Consider the following 15,576-nt stretch of genomic DNA (forward strand, 5'->3'; position numbering starts at 1 on the left):
GTCACTTAAAAAAAATTAAACAGACTTTAGTTTTCAGAGAAGTTTTCAATTCACAGCCAAAACTGAGTGAAAATACAGAGAGTTCTCATACGTTTACTCCCTGCCCTCACACATCCACAGCCTCCTCGTTAGCAACGTCCCACAACAGATTGGCGCATTTGTTACAATTGATGAATTTATATGGACACATCATTACCATCCAAAGCCCATAGTTTACCTTAAGTTCACTCTTGGTGTTGTACATTCTGTGGTTTTTAACAAGTATATAATGGAATGTATCGTCACACTATCATATAGAATAGTTTCACTGCCCTGAAGATCCTATGTGCTCTGCTTCTCTCTCCATCTAACCCCTGGTAATCACTGATTTTTTTACTGTCTCTATGATTTTGCCTTTTCCGGAATGTCATTTAGTTGGAATCATAACAGTATGTAACCTTTTCAGATTGGCTTTTTTCACATAGTAAAATGCATGTAAGGTTCCTCCATGTATTTTCATGACTTGATAGCTCATTTCTTTTCAGCACTGAATTATATTCCATTGTCTGGATATATCACAGTTTATTTATCCATTCACCTATTGAAGGACATTTTGGTTACTTCTGAGTTTTGGCCATTATGAGTAAAGCTGCTATAAACATCCATGTGCAGTTTTTTGTGTGCACAAAAATTTTCAACTCCTTTGGGTAAATACCATGCTAGATGGTATGGTAAGAGTATATTTAGTTTTGTAAGAAACTGCCAAATTGTCTTCCAAAGTAGCTGTATTCTCATCAGCAATGAATGAGAATTCCTCTTGCACCACATCCTCATCAGCATTTGTTGTTGTCTTTTGTTTTGGATTTTGGTCTTTCTAATAGGTGTGTAGTGATATTCCATTGTTGTTTTAATTTGCAATTACTAAATGACATATGATGTTGAACATCTTTTAATATGCTTATTTACTATCTATATATATATTTTTGGTGGCTGTCTGCTCAGGTCTTTTGTCCATTTTTTGAGTTGTTCATTTTCTTATTGTTGAGTTTAAAGTGTCCTTTGTGTACTTTGGATAACAGACCTTTATGATATATGTCTTTTGAAAATACTTTCTCCCAGTCTGTGCCTTTCATTTTCTCGATAGTGTCTCTTACAGAGCAAATGTTTTTTGAAATGTAGTTACTTAAATATTTTAAATTTTTTACTGAGGTATAATTGACATATAACATTATATTAGTTTCAGGGGTATAACATAATGATTCAATATTTGTATATATTGTGAAATGATCACCACATAAGTCTAGTTAATATCCTTCACCATATATAGTTACAAAAATTTTTTTCTTGTGGTGAGAACTTTTATCTCCTATTATTTAGTTCTTTGATATCTTTCATCAGAACTTTGTAGTTTTCATCATATAGATCTTCTACATATTTTCTTAGATTTATACATTTAAGTATTTTATTTTGGGGGTGCTAATGTAAATGGTAATGTGTTTTGTTGTTGTTGTTTAGTCATTTCATTGTTAAGAGTAAAATAAGCAGTATTACTATTTTGAAACTGTTTTCTATGTGTTGTAGGGCCCAGAAGTCATGATGCCCCAGTGAAACAGTTATATTCCTAACAACCAGATCTTAGTTTCTAGTGATCATTTCTGACCAAAAGATGAAAACAGGACTGTCCATATGCTTCATTTTCTATACTGCCATTTACTGGAACTCATATTATATGATGTTGACACTTCTACATCATCCTGCATTTCTCAATTTTTTTCACAATTCATCTTTGAGTTATTTTATCTTATAATAGAATGCCTCTGTCTTTAAAATATATATGTGTATATATATATATATGTGTGTGTGTGTGCAAGATATATGTGTGTGTGTGTATATATATATATATTTTTTCTTTTTTTCAGATTATTTTCCATTATAGGTTAGGTAATATGTTTTAAATTTCAATTTCTTGAAATTCATTGATGAGATCACTTTTTTTTTTGTCTTCTTCAAACTGAGACAGCCCCTCAGTCTTCCCTTGACTTCATGGCCTTCCTTCACATTTTGAAAATTTCAAGCCAGTCATTTAATAGAATGTCTCTCAATTGGTATTTGTCTGATATTTCATTAGATTCAGATATCAGAAATTTTGGCAGATATTTCTCAGGGTGATACTGTGTTCTTCTCATTGAATCCTCTCAAGTGGTACATCGTTCCCATTTGTCCCCTTACTGAAGATGTTACTTTTGACTCCTTTGGTAAGTGGGCATCTGAGAGGTTTCTTCACTGTAATTTGACTCTTCTTACGCTTTAAGATAAGAAGTATTTGAAGGGAGGCATTTAAATACTATACAGGTGTCCCATTTCTCATTAAAGTGTCACTGAGTTTATTTTTCTGATTATCAACTACTGTGTAACAAACCACTCCAAAACATAGTGATTTAAAATAACTATTTTATCTTCCACAGATCTGGAGGTTGATTGGGATAAGTTAGACCATTTTTGCTTGGGGTTTCTCATAAGACTGAAGCAGTCAGCCTGAAGTTACTTGAAGGCTTTCCTGGGCTGAATGTACAAGATGTTCACCCACATACATATCTGGAAGTTGAGTCTGCATGTTAGCTGGATGATCAGCTGGGACTGCCAAACAGAGGTTTCCAACAATGGCCTCTACAGGTAATTTGGGTTTCTTATATCATGGTGATGAAGTTCTCAGAGTGAGAGCAAGAAAGGGAGGGAGGAAGGAAGGAACACACACGAACATACAATACACGGTTATGTATATACACATTTATCCCTGGTAGCTTGCGTTCCGCCCTGGTAGGGGCATTTCCATCATGTAAAAATGTTCAGGGCTCTTTTTATGGTAGCATTGTTTTACCACCACGTCATCAAATCCACTTTTACTTCCATCCGCCACCTCTCTCCACCCCACCGCACCCCAGCTCCCTGCTTTGGATATTGAACAACCTCCTGTCACTGATAAATCCTTTTTCTCCCCAAAGATGCCATTCTCATACTGGTTAGGCTCCAGTAGGAGCCACCGGCCCAGCCAATTCCCCCTCTACAGATGCCTTCCTCATCCCACCCAAGTGATCTGACACCCTGCAACTGGGACATACAGTCACTGCTCTTACTTAGCCTCCTCCATTGGCTTTTGTAGAGAATCATTCAAGAAGGAAGGAAAAATATAGAAGAAAACTTTTCATTATTTTTCAGTTAAGCCAATTTTTCTCTACATTTAGATTTTAAAATTATTTAGTAAATAAGACATTGATAACGGGAGACATTGACTATAGAGCCTTTGAAAAATCTTCAGATGTAACTTGGAGGGTATTAGAAAAGTAGAAAAGGTAGCATCTGAAAAGTGAAAATTGTCATTTAAGAAAGAAAGGAATAAAGAAAGACTTCTATTGTCTTATTTTAGGGTGCCTTTTATCCTATAATTGTATAATCTTCTTCTTATATCAAATGCTCAAATTAGGATAGTGATTTTTAATTTATTGAATCACTCAATGACATTTTCCAACTAATTGTCTATGAACCATGTTACTGGATAAGTATTATTATGTTTTAAGTACTACTTAGAATTACTATCGAAAAGAGAAATATTATTATCATTGCCCTTTCTATTAATGTTATGTTTATTTTTTATTGAAATATAATTGACATGATATTGCATAAGTTAAAAGTGTACAATGTGTTGATTTGATACACTTATATATTGCAATATGATTACCAGCATATTGTTAGCTAACACTTCTGTCACATCACATAATTATCATTTCTCTTTTGTGGTGGGAACAATTAAGATATAGCTCTTAGAAAATTTGAAGTTTATAATACAGTATTGTTGACTATAATCGCTATGCAGTCAACCTCTAAAACTTATTCATCTACTGTTTTCAAGTTTCTAACCTTAAACAATATTTCCACAATTCCTCCACCTCCCAGCCTCTGATAGCCATCATTTCTACTCTCTATTTTTACAAGTTGACTTACTTAGATTCCACATATAAATAATATCATACAGTATTTGTCTTTCTCTGCTGACCTAGCCTAATGCCTTTAAGGTCCATCCATGTTGTTGCAACTGGCAGCTGTTTCCTTCTTTCTCATGACTGAATAATATAATATTGTATGCATATGTATACCACAACTCATTTATCCACCCATCTGTTGACAGACACTTAAGTGGTTTCCATATCTTGACTATTGTGAATAATGCTGCAGTAAACATGGGAGTGCACATATCTCTTCAATATCCTGTTTTCATTTCTTTTGGATATATACCCATTGCTGGATGGTAGTTCTATTTTTAATTTTTTTAAGAACTTCCATACGGTTTTCATAGTGGCTGTACCAACTTCCATTCCCACCATCAGTGTACAAGCGTTCCCTTATCTCCACATCCTTACCAACCCTTTTTGTTCTCTTGTCTTCTGGATGACAGCCATTTAAACAGGTGTAAAATCATACTGTGATTTTGATTTACATTTCCCTGATGATTAGTGATGCTGAGCATCTGTACCTGTTGACCATTTGGATTTCTTCTTTACAAAAATGCCTACTTCCTCTGCTTATTTTAAAAATTGGATTGCTTGTTTTTATGTTATTGAATTGGATGGATTCTTTATATAGTTTGGATATTAACCACTTATCTGATATATGGTTTGCAAATATTTTCTCCCATTCTGTAGGTTGCCTTTACATTTTTAAAAATTGTTTCTTTTGCAGTGAAGCCTTTTTACTTCAATGTAGTCCCTCTTGTTGATTTTTGGTTTTGTTGCTTATACTTTCAGTGTCATATCCAAAAAAATCACTGCCAAGACTAATGTTAATGAGTTTCTTCTCTATGTTTTCTTCAAAGAGTTTTAAAATATCAGGTCTTATATGTAAGTCTGTAATTCATTTTGGGTTAATTTTTGTGAGTGGTATAAGATAGGGGTCCAATTTCATTTTTCTGCATGTGATTATCCAGTGTTCCCAGCACCATTTGTTGAAGAGACTATTCTTTCCCTATTGAGTATTCTTGACTACTTTGTCAAATATTAGTTGACCTTTATGTGTGGGTTTGTTTCTGGACTCTCTATTCTGTGTTCTGTTGGTACATGTGTCTATTTTCATGCCAGTACCATACTGTTTTAGTTACTATAGCTTTGTAATTACAGTTTGAAATTAGGAATGTGATGCCTCTGGCTTTGCTCTCTTTCTCATGATTGCTTTGGCTTTTTGGAATCTTCAGTGGTTCCATACAAATTTTAGGATTGCTTTTGCTATTTCTGTGAAAAATGCCATTGAGATTTTGACAGGGATTGCATTGAATCTATAGATGGCTTTGGATAGTATGGACATTTTAACAATATTAATTCTTTCGATCCATGAACACAGGATATATTTCCATTTGTTTGTTTCTTTCTCAAATTCTTTCATCAGGTTTTCACTATAGAGATCTTTAACTTCCTTGGTTAAATTTATTCCTAAGTATTTTATTGTTTTTGATGCTAATGTGAATGGAATAGTTTTTTTAAACGTTTATTTTTCAGATCTTTCATTGTTAGTGTATAGAAATGCAACTGATTTTTGTATGTTGATTTCATACCCTGCAACTAATTCTATCTTATTAATTGTTTTCTGGCTGTTTTGTAGTTTCCTTGTTCCTTTCTTCCTGTTGCTTCTTTCATTTGTAAAATGATGATTTTCTGTAGTGTTATGCTTTGATTCTCTTCTCCTTATCCTTCGTGACTGTACTATAGGTTTTTGCTGTGTGGTTACCAAGAAGCATACATTAAACATCTTATAGATATGAGTCTATTTTATGCTGATCGCAAATTAACTTCAATAGCATATAAAAATTCTACACTTTTACTCCCCCTTTTATGCTTTTGATGTTACAGTTTATCTCTCTTTATATTGTATATTCATTAATAAATTTTTGTGGCTATAGTTATTTTTAACATTCTTATCCTTTAACCTTTATGCTGAAGTGGTCAACATTCTACTATATTATACTGTAGTGTGTACTATTAGAGTATTCTATATTTGACTATATACTTGCCTTTACTGGTGTGTTGTATATTGTCAATGTTTTTAAGTTACTTATTAGTGCCCTTTCATTACAGCTTGAGGAACTCCTTTCAACATGTCTTGTAAAGCAGGTTCAATGGTGATGAATTCCCTCAGTGTTTATCTCTCCTTTATTTCTGAAGGATAATTTGGCCAATAAAGTGTTCTTGATGGCAGTTTTTTTTCTTTGAGCACTTTGAATATATCATTCCACTCTTTCCTGTACTGTAAAGTCTGGTAAGAAATCTGCTGATAGCCTTATGGGAGTTCCCTTTTAAATTACAAGCTTTTTACTCTTACTGCTTTTAAGATTCTCTCTTTATCTTAGATTTTTCCCAGTTTTATTTATTTATAATGATCTTGGAGAGGGTCTCTTTTAGTTGATTTTTTTTTTTTTTTTTTTTTGGTCACCTATGAGTTTCATGAACGTGGATATCCAAATCTCTCCCCAGATTTGGGAAGTCCTCAGCCACTACTACTTTTAATAAGCTTCTGCACTCCTTCTCTCTCTCTTTTCCTTCTGGAACTCCAACAATTCATAAATTGATCCTTTTGATGGTATCGCATAGATCAACTAGGTTTTCTTGGCTTCTTTTCATTCCTTTTTCTTTGTTTTCCTATGAGTAGAAAATTTCAAAGTTCTTGTCTTCAATCTCAAGGATTCTTTCTTCTGCTTGATCAAGTCTGATGCTCTCTATTGCATTTAAGAATTTTATTCATTATATTCTTCAGCTCCAGAATTTGTTTGGTTCCTTTTTTGTGATTTCTTTGATCTTTTTACTAAACTTCTTATTTTGTTCATGTATTGTTTTCCTGATTTCATTGAAATTATCTGCGTGTTCTTGTAGCTCATTGAGTTTTCTCAAAACAGCTATTTTGAAACCTTTATCTGGTAAATTGCAGATCTCCATATCTTTGTGTTTGGTTACCAGATTTTTGTGATTCTTTGGTTGTGTCCTGTTACCTTAATTTTTTGTGTTCATTGAAGTTTTACATTGCTCTCTTTGCGTTTGAAGTAACACATAATTTCTCTAGTCTCTACTGTCTTTGGAAAGAGATACCTTCCGTCAGCCCTCCTAGAGATTCTAGAACTTTCTATGGGCTCACTTGCTTTATGCTTCTTGCTCCCTCTTGTGGCAGCATTCTGAAGCTTGTATTCCTTCTCTAGAACCTGCCTGCTTGTTTGACATTTGTTTTTTTCCAAATCTTTTGCTCATTAAAAAAAGTTGTTTTTTATTATTGAATTTTGAGAACTTGTTATAAATCCTTGATACAAATTTAAAATCAGATATTTTCTGATTATTTTCTCCAAAATATCTAGAGATATTAGGGGCTTGTTCTTCAAAGAATACAAGTTTTACTTTGGTGTGTTAAAAAAGAGACAACAGGACAAAATGGAGTCACTTGTGCTAAGCCCACATCACCAAACAGAAATTTAATACCTAACCTAATTGCAACTTGAACTTCCCCTAGGAATATGGTCTTAACCAATCAGTTTACAATTTTTGGTCAGCACCAATGACTTAGTCTTCCACATAGGCCCTTTTTCATCCCCCTAAAGAAAGTGAAGTAATCCACTCTTTCTTATCCTTTTCCCTTTCTACCCATAAAGCTTTCCATTTTGTCCAGCTCCTTGGAGCACTCTCTAACTGCTAGATGGGATGTTGCCTAACTCATGAATTATTTTATAAATCCAATTAGATCTTTAAATTCACTCAGTTGAACTTTTGTTTATTAACAGTTTTGGTAACAGTGACAGGATCTGAAGCAAACTTCCAATAGCATTCAGGGACAACTAAAAACTCTGGTGTTGTACCAGAAAACCACTTTTTAAAAAATTGAGGTATAGTTGATTTACAATATTGTATTAATTTCAGGTGTACAAAATAGTGATTCAGTATTTTTGCTGATTATACTCCATTATAGGTTATTACAGGATAATGAGTATAGTTCCCTGTGCTATACAATATATCCTTTTTGCTTATATGTTTTATATATAGAAGTTTGTACCTATTAATCCCTTACCCCTAATTTGTCCCTCCCCTCTTCCCTCACCTGTTTGGTAACTACAAGTTTGTTTTCTATAACTATATTCAAGATATAATAAAGATATAGAAATAGAATAATAGAATATAATAATTAATTCATTTGTATTATTATTTAGATTCCACCTATAAGAGATATCATCTAGCATTTGTTTTTCTCTTTCTGACTCATTTCACTAAGCACAATATTCTCTAGGTCCCTCCACATAGTTGCAAATGGCAGAATTTCATTCTTTTTATGACAAATATTCCATTGTGTGTGTATATATATATATATGTATTTATATATATATGTACCACATCTTCCTAATCTAATTGAATATTAATGGGCACTTTTGTTGCTTCTATGTCTTGGCTATTTAAAAGGTGCTGTTATGAATATTGGGGTGCATATATCTTTTTGAATTAGTGTTTCACTTTTTCCAGATATATACCCAGGCATGGAAATGTTGGATAATATGGTAGTTCTATTTTTAGTTTTTTGAGGAACCTCCATACTGTTTTCCATAGTGGCTGCACCAATTTATTCCTACCAACAGTGTATAAGGGTTCTCTTTTCTCCACATCCTTTCCAACATTTGTTATTTGTAGGCTTTTTGGTGATAGTCATTCTGGCAGGTGTGAGGTGATACCTCACTGTTGTTTTGATTTGCATTTCTTTGTAACTACAATCAGTTCTTAGGTTGGATTTTCAACACAGTCAACTTTCTGGCTATAGGAGGTAAGCATCTCCTTAAAAAGGCATGGAGGACTTTTGACTTGCACACTGTATCCTGAGTTGGTGAATGGCTGATCTGATGCTGTTATTTTCTTTTTTCTGCATTTCAATGACAACAAGAGCCAGTCAATTCCACAATCCTTATAAATACCATTGCTCTCATCCTGTATCTCATCCAAATTTAACATATGTATATAAATCTTAGGAATATTGATACTATAACTCACCACGAGTCACCACCACCCTGCTTGCGATTGGCAGTGGGTTCCTTGTAACCATCTGGCTGAATGCAGTGGAATTGGAATCCAATTTCCAGAATTCCATTCGCAAGGTCCAATTGTCTGGTATTAAGTACCTTAGATTGGATTTCCCCAGAATTAGACCAAAAATAAGAAGTAGGAAACTGTGTGTAAATGGGTTACTTGGGAGTTGATCCCAGGAAGCACCGATAGTGGAGAGAGGAAGTGAGACAGGAAAGGAAAGGAAGCTAATAAAGGGTGTACTGTTAAGCAGGTTACCACTGTGGGCAACTCAGAAACAATCCTGCTGAGAACTCAGAAACAGCACATAATATACTTCAGAGGTGTCCCACTAGAGGAGTGTGGAAGCTAGGTTATTCATATTCCAAAAGCCATTGATCATTTTCTGAATTTCAGGCATATTAATTTCTTGGCCCTTTCAGGCTGTGTTATAGATGGGCACTGAGAAGTCACTAGCATGTACTGGAACAGCAAATCTTGATGAAACAGGGGAGAAGCACTAACAGTATCTACCATAAGTTTATTCTATAAATAGTTATTTTTAGTATTTGTAAGATGTACTAAAGTTATTTATTTATATTTCTCCCATAAATGACTACTTTAATTTCCTGCTTTATTCTTTTGAAATTTTTGGTAGAAACTCTAAAAAATCCAGAAATAATGATTATTGTCAAACTTTCTCTCCTACATTACAAAAATAGTTATTTTACTTTTACTTCTACATCAACTAGGTCCTCAAGAAAACTGTTGTATAGTATTGATGATAGTGGCCTCCTGATGTTGATTCTGACTTTAGACAGAAGAGTCTCATATGTTTTATTAAGACCAATGTTTATTTTTATATACTTTTAAAATATTAAGGCAATTTCATTCTATTCCCAAATTATTAAAGGTATTTAAAAAATTGACTGCCTACTCATGTTTATAAAATGTATTTCAGCATCTATGTCTATAACTGACTATGTAGCTTTTCTCCTATAAATCTCTTTCTGTAATGTATTTCATTTCCTGGATGGACTCATGCAATTCACCTGTAAAACCATCTGCACCTGTTTCATTTTAGGGGCTGTGTATTCTACAAATTCTTCAATTACTTTTATGTAATTTTTCTCTCTTTTGATATTTTAGTCACTTGGATTTTTCCTTTAAAGCATCTATTTTCAAATACTGGCATATGATCTCATATAGGATTTGTTACATTATTATTATCTTATGATTAAAAAAAATCTCCATTTCTGTACTTGTGTATTAATCTTCTCCCTCCTCTTTCTTGATCAGATTTGACAGATGTTTGTCTCTTACTGAGCTCTGAAAAAAATAAAATCCTGGTTTTTACTTTCTAGTTCTATTGCTTTATTACATTCTAATTACTTTAGTGTGTATTTTAAAATTTCATCAAGTTTTTTTTCTTGGTTTATTTAATTTTTCAAGGCTTTGCATTAAATACTAAGTTAATTTGTTTGTAATATTTGTTTTTTATTAATTAAAAATTTGAATGCTGTCTTCTCTCAATTTCATACATATTTAATGTATGGTGCCTATGAACATAATTACTATGCTACATTGTTATACAGGAAGAAATAATTCTGAGTTTCTGGCATACTTGGGATTGTCAATAATTCTGTATAGAGGAAGGTTATTTTAGAATTCAATCCTGAATTCAGATTTTAGAAGAACCAGTTCACCAAGTAAAAAGCACAAGAGGTGTTTAAAGAAAAAACCCACATATTTAGGGTATATAAAATATATTAGAGAATATACATTTATTATAGCTAAGGAAGTACAAAGATGCTTGTCTTACTTTAAAGGTAATTGTGTGAAAAAAGTAGCATTCAAAGGTATAAGAATATCTTTTCCACATCTGTGGTATATAATTAACAAACTTCTCTACACTTATTCAGAAAAGAAAGTAATAAACCACTTGTAAATAATGGTAGTCTTGCATTCTATATACTTAAATGTCAATAATCTGAACATAAATTTTCTCCTGTTCTTAGTTACACAGGTATGTTTTTGAGATAATGCAGAGACAGGTATCATTACCATTGCTGCAGTTCCATTTTCTATAGATATAAATGTATTAATGTAAAACATAGAGGATAAATGAAGAGTTCCACTACTATTGAAAACTGTAGTGCATGGAAATTAAATCAATATGCCGCTTTTAAAAACACAACATGGTGACAGCAGAGAAGTGAAATCTGACTGCATTCCAGGAAAAAGACAAAAGTAGTAGGTGTCTATTAAAATAACAATCACAGTGAAAAGAAATAAGAACATAGTCTTTCCACATTTTGATTGCTTGATGTTCTGCCCTTTGATTTCTCAGGATTAATAACTCCAGTAAGAAGGAGGCTTTTGTAAAAATGTGCGAATAAGGGCAGACTTTAAGAAAATATACAGAGTGATTTTTCTCCATCATTTGAAATGGACTTGGTTTTACCTTGTATATTTCTGAGCAACTGGATTGATATATTCACATCTCCTAGGTCAATTTAGTGCACAGTAACTAATGCCAATGATAACAATTTCCTTTTGAGGACAATTCTGGTATTTAATAATAGATGAACCATGAAACAATACATATATCCAGGCATTAAATAGGAAGGAGTAAACTCAGCCCTCGATATTTAGGAGTTCAGGTGATATCAATAGTTATGTTACCAAAAAATCCCAATGGTCAATTTAAAGGCTGTAGTAGATGATGGAAGAGTGAGAAAAAAGATCAGAGAACAATATTATTAATATAATAAAAAGGATTATGTTAAAAATTAATAACAAAATACAATTTATCTAAATACAGCTTCTAACTGAACTGTATTCTTAACAGTACTGATTTAAGGGTTGTGTCAATAAAAAGGGAGATCTAGGATCCCTCTATTAAAAAATTTGGTCAGATATTATGCATGATTAATATACTTTTAAGGTATACTAGGGTATTTAATAAGTTTATGCACACATTTAATGCACACTGAGATATAAGGTAGCTCTCAAATTACATTTGGTTATATTTTTGAATTTTGAGGTTAAATTGGTTGTTTGAAACTTACAATATACTTTTTTTCAAATAAAAATATTATAATTGAGATTTTATCTTTCAGCCCAATTCAGAAAATAATTTAGTCCACAATGTCGCCTAAATCTTGTCAAATAGAAAATAAGTGAAAACAATTAAGTTGCATATGTGTAAATCAAAACTGAAAACTAAGTTCACAGAAGGAATCATTTTTTATTTACTTTGCATTTTAGTGCTCAAGGAGAAGGAATTTTTTTGTAGAATTAAGTGAAGAAATCTGTGGAATTTCTGAAAGAACACATGGGCATTTTTATAGACTTTTATAGATCTGTTGAAGACAGCTATTGTTTCTTTATGAATATATTATGCCATTTTCTAACTTACATTTCTTATATTCTTTAAAACGTGTGGATTGCTAGGACTCTTCTATTCTGTACTAATTTGCTAAAGCTACCATAACAAAATACTACAGACTGAGTGGTTTAAACAACAGAAATTAATTTTATGACTATTCCAGAAGCTAGAGGTCCAGGGTCAAGGCTTGATTTCTTCTCAGGTCTTTCTCCTTGGCTTTCATATTGCTACCTCCTTGCTATGTCCTTACATGTCCTTTACCCTGCACATGCAAATCCCTGCTGTCTCTCTGTGTTTCCACATGTCCTCTTTTTATAAGGATGCCAGTCAGATTGTATTAGGGCCCACCTTAATGACTTTAACTTAATCACCTCTTTGAGCACAGTCTTCAAATACCGTCGCAATCTGAGGTAGTGGGCTTAGGGCTTCAACATATGAATTTTGGGGAAACACAATTCAGACCATTATATTCCCCTAACAGAATTATGGTTAATTTGGATTGCTAGAATACTTTTAGTCATTATTAATTAAGAGATGGAGAACAAGCAATTGGGGAGAAAATTGAAGTGGGAGGAACCATGAGAAGGGGGATATTTTTGTTACTTGGTTAAGAATGGAAAAATATTAGGAAATAAAAGAGTATGCATGTGGGACTTCCCTGGTGGTACAGTGGTTAAGAATCTGCCTGCCAATTGCAGGGGACATGGGTTCGAGCACTGGTCCGGGAAGACCCCACATGCTGCGGAGCAACTAAGCCCGTGTGTCACAACTACTGAGCCTGTGCTTTAGAGCCCGTGAGCCACAACTACTGAGCCCGAGTGCCACAGCTACTGAAGCCTGCGCGCCTAGAGCCCTTGCTCCGCAACAAAAGAAGCCACCGCAATGAGGAGCCCACGCATGGCAACAAAGAGTAGCCCCCGCCCATCGCAACTAGAGAAAAGCCCGCGCGCAGCAACGAAGACCCAATGCAGCCAAAAATAAATAAATTAATTAATTAAGTAAAAAAAAAAGAGTATGCATGTGTGGAATAACTGAGCCTCGGGTGGCCTTTAGCAGGGAATCAGGGATGTTAGAGAGATCTTTGCATCAGTTTCTTTTTGCAGGTAGGTTGCTGTGTGAAGGGAACAAATATGAGATGAACTGAAAAACCTGGGGTAGGGACATGGAGAGAAAAGCAATGTGCACCTCACTGTTTACATTTACAGGTAATTCACAGGTTGAGCGTTCATTATCTGGGAGTTTTAAACAACCTACATCAAGACATCATCCACTTATATTTTTATTATTTATTTATTTTAAAAATCCATTATTTTTACTGAGGCATAATTGACATATAACATTATATTAGATTCAGGTGTACAACATAGAGATTCCATATTTGTATAAACTGCAAAATGATCACTAAAATAATCTGGTTACCATCTGTCACCATACATAGTTACAAATTATTTTTTGTGTGTTATGAGAACTTTCAATATCTACTCTTCTAACTACTTTCAAATATGCAACAGTATTATTAACTATAGTCACCATGCTATAAATTACATCCCCATGACTATTCACTTTATAACTGGAAATTTGTACCCTTTGACCCTCTTCACCCATTTCACCCCCCCCTGCCCTGCCCCCCGGCCCAACGCTTCTCTCTCAGGCAACCAACAGTCTGTTCTCTATCTGTGAGCTTATTTGTATTTCACATGTAAGTGAGATCATACAGTATTTATCATTTTCTGTCTGACATTTCTCTTAGCATAATGCCTTCAAGATCTATCCATGTTGTTGCAAATGGCAAGATTTTATTCTTTTTTATGGTTGAATAATATTTCATTGTGTTGTATACCAATTTTTTTTTAATGCATTCATGAACATTTAGGTTGTTTCCATGTGTTGGCTATTGTTAATAATCCTGCAATAAGTATAGGGGTGCATAAATCTTTTTGAATTAGTGTTTTCATTTTCTTTGTATTAATATAAATACCCAGAAGTGGAATTGCTGTATCATATAATAATTCTGTTTTAAATTTTTTGAGAAAACTCCATACCTGTTTTCCATAGTGACTGAACCAGTTTACATTCCTACCAACAGTACAAGGGTTCCCTTTTCTCCACATCCTTGTCAACACTTGTTATTTCTTGTCATTTTGAAAACAGCCATTCTAATGGGTGTGAGGTGATATCCCACTGTGGTTTTGGTTTGCTTTTCCCTGATGATTAGTGATGTTGTTCATTTTTTCATGTACCTGTTGACCGTCTGTGTGTCTTCCTTTGAAAAATATCTATTCAGGTCCTCTGCCTGTTTTTAAATTGATTGTTCTTTTTTTTTGAAATTGAGTTGTATGAGTTCTTGGTATATTTTGGATATTGACCCCCTGTCAGATATATGATTTGGAAATATTTTCTCCCATTTTGTAGATTGTCTTTTCATTTTGTTGATGGCCTCCTTTGCTGTGCAGAACCTTTTTGGTTAGATGTAGTCCTACCTGTTTATTTTTGCTTCTGTTGCCTTTGCTTTGGTGTCAGATCCAAAAAATATTGCCAAGACCCTGGCTTACTGCTGATGTTTTCTTCTAGGAGTTTTATGGTTTCAGGTCATACATCCAGGCCTTTGATCATTGAGTTAATTTTTGAATATTGTAGAAGATAGTGGTTCAGTTTTATTCTTTTTCATAGGGCTGTCCAGTCTTCCTAATACCATTTATCAAAGAGGCTGTCATTTCCCCATTGTATATTCTTGGCACCTTTGTCATAAATTAATTGACCATATAACCCTGGGTTTATTTCTGGACTCTATTTGGTTCCATTGATTTCTATGTCTGTTTTTATGCCAATAACATACAGTTTTGATTACTATAGTTTACTATATACTATATATAGATTATTATATACAGTTTTTTCTTTTTTTTTCTTCTTTTTCTTCCAGTTTAATTGAAATATAATTGACATTCAGCACTGTATACGTTTAAGGGATACAGCATAATGATTTGACTTCATATATCATGAAATTATTACCATAATATGTTTAGTGAACATCCATCATCTCATATAGATACTACGTTGAAGAAAAATTTTTTTTTCCTTGTGATGAGAACTTTTAGGATTTACTGTCTTAACAACTTTCATATATAATGTACCGCAGTGTTA

The 15,576-nt window shown here is 33.5% G+C and overlaps 1 long non-coding RNA gene across 11 annotated transcripts in view; it reads left to right on the forward strand.

Annotated features, from left to right (window-relative positions):
* Positions 1 to 15,576, forward strand: part of LOC309656120 — a 64,553-nt gene that overhangs the window by 40,909 nt on the left and 8,068 nt on the right. For 10 of the 11 annotated variants that reach the window (XR_014261137.1, XR_014261138.1, XR_014261139.1 and 7 more), the window contains one exon: positions 2,445 to 2,652. This is a non-coding gene — a long non-coding RNA (uncharacterized lncRNA). Of the gene's footprint in view, positions 1 to 2,444; positions 2,653 to 13,133; positions 14,016 to 15,576 lie in introns of those variants that run through there. The other variant, XR_014261147.1, reaches the window with a different exon arrangement.

This window comes from Balaenoptera physalus (genome assembly GCF_965194825.1).
Source record: "Balaenoptera physalus genome assembly, chromosome: 2".
In the NCBI taxonomy this organism is placed as follows: Eukaryota; Metazoa; Chordata; class Mammalia; order Artiodactyla; family Balaenopteridae; genus Balaenoptera; species Balaenoptera physalus.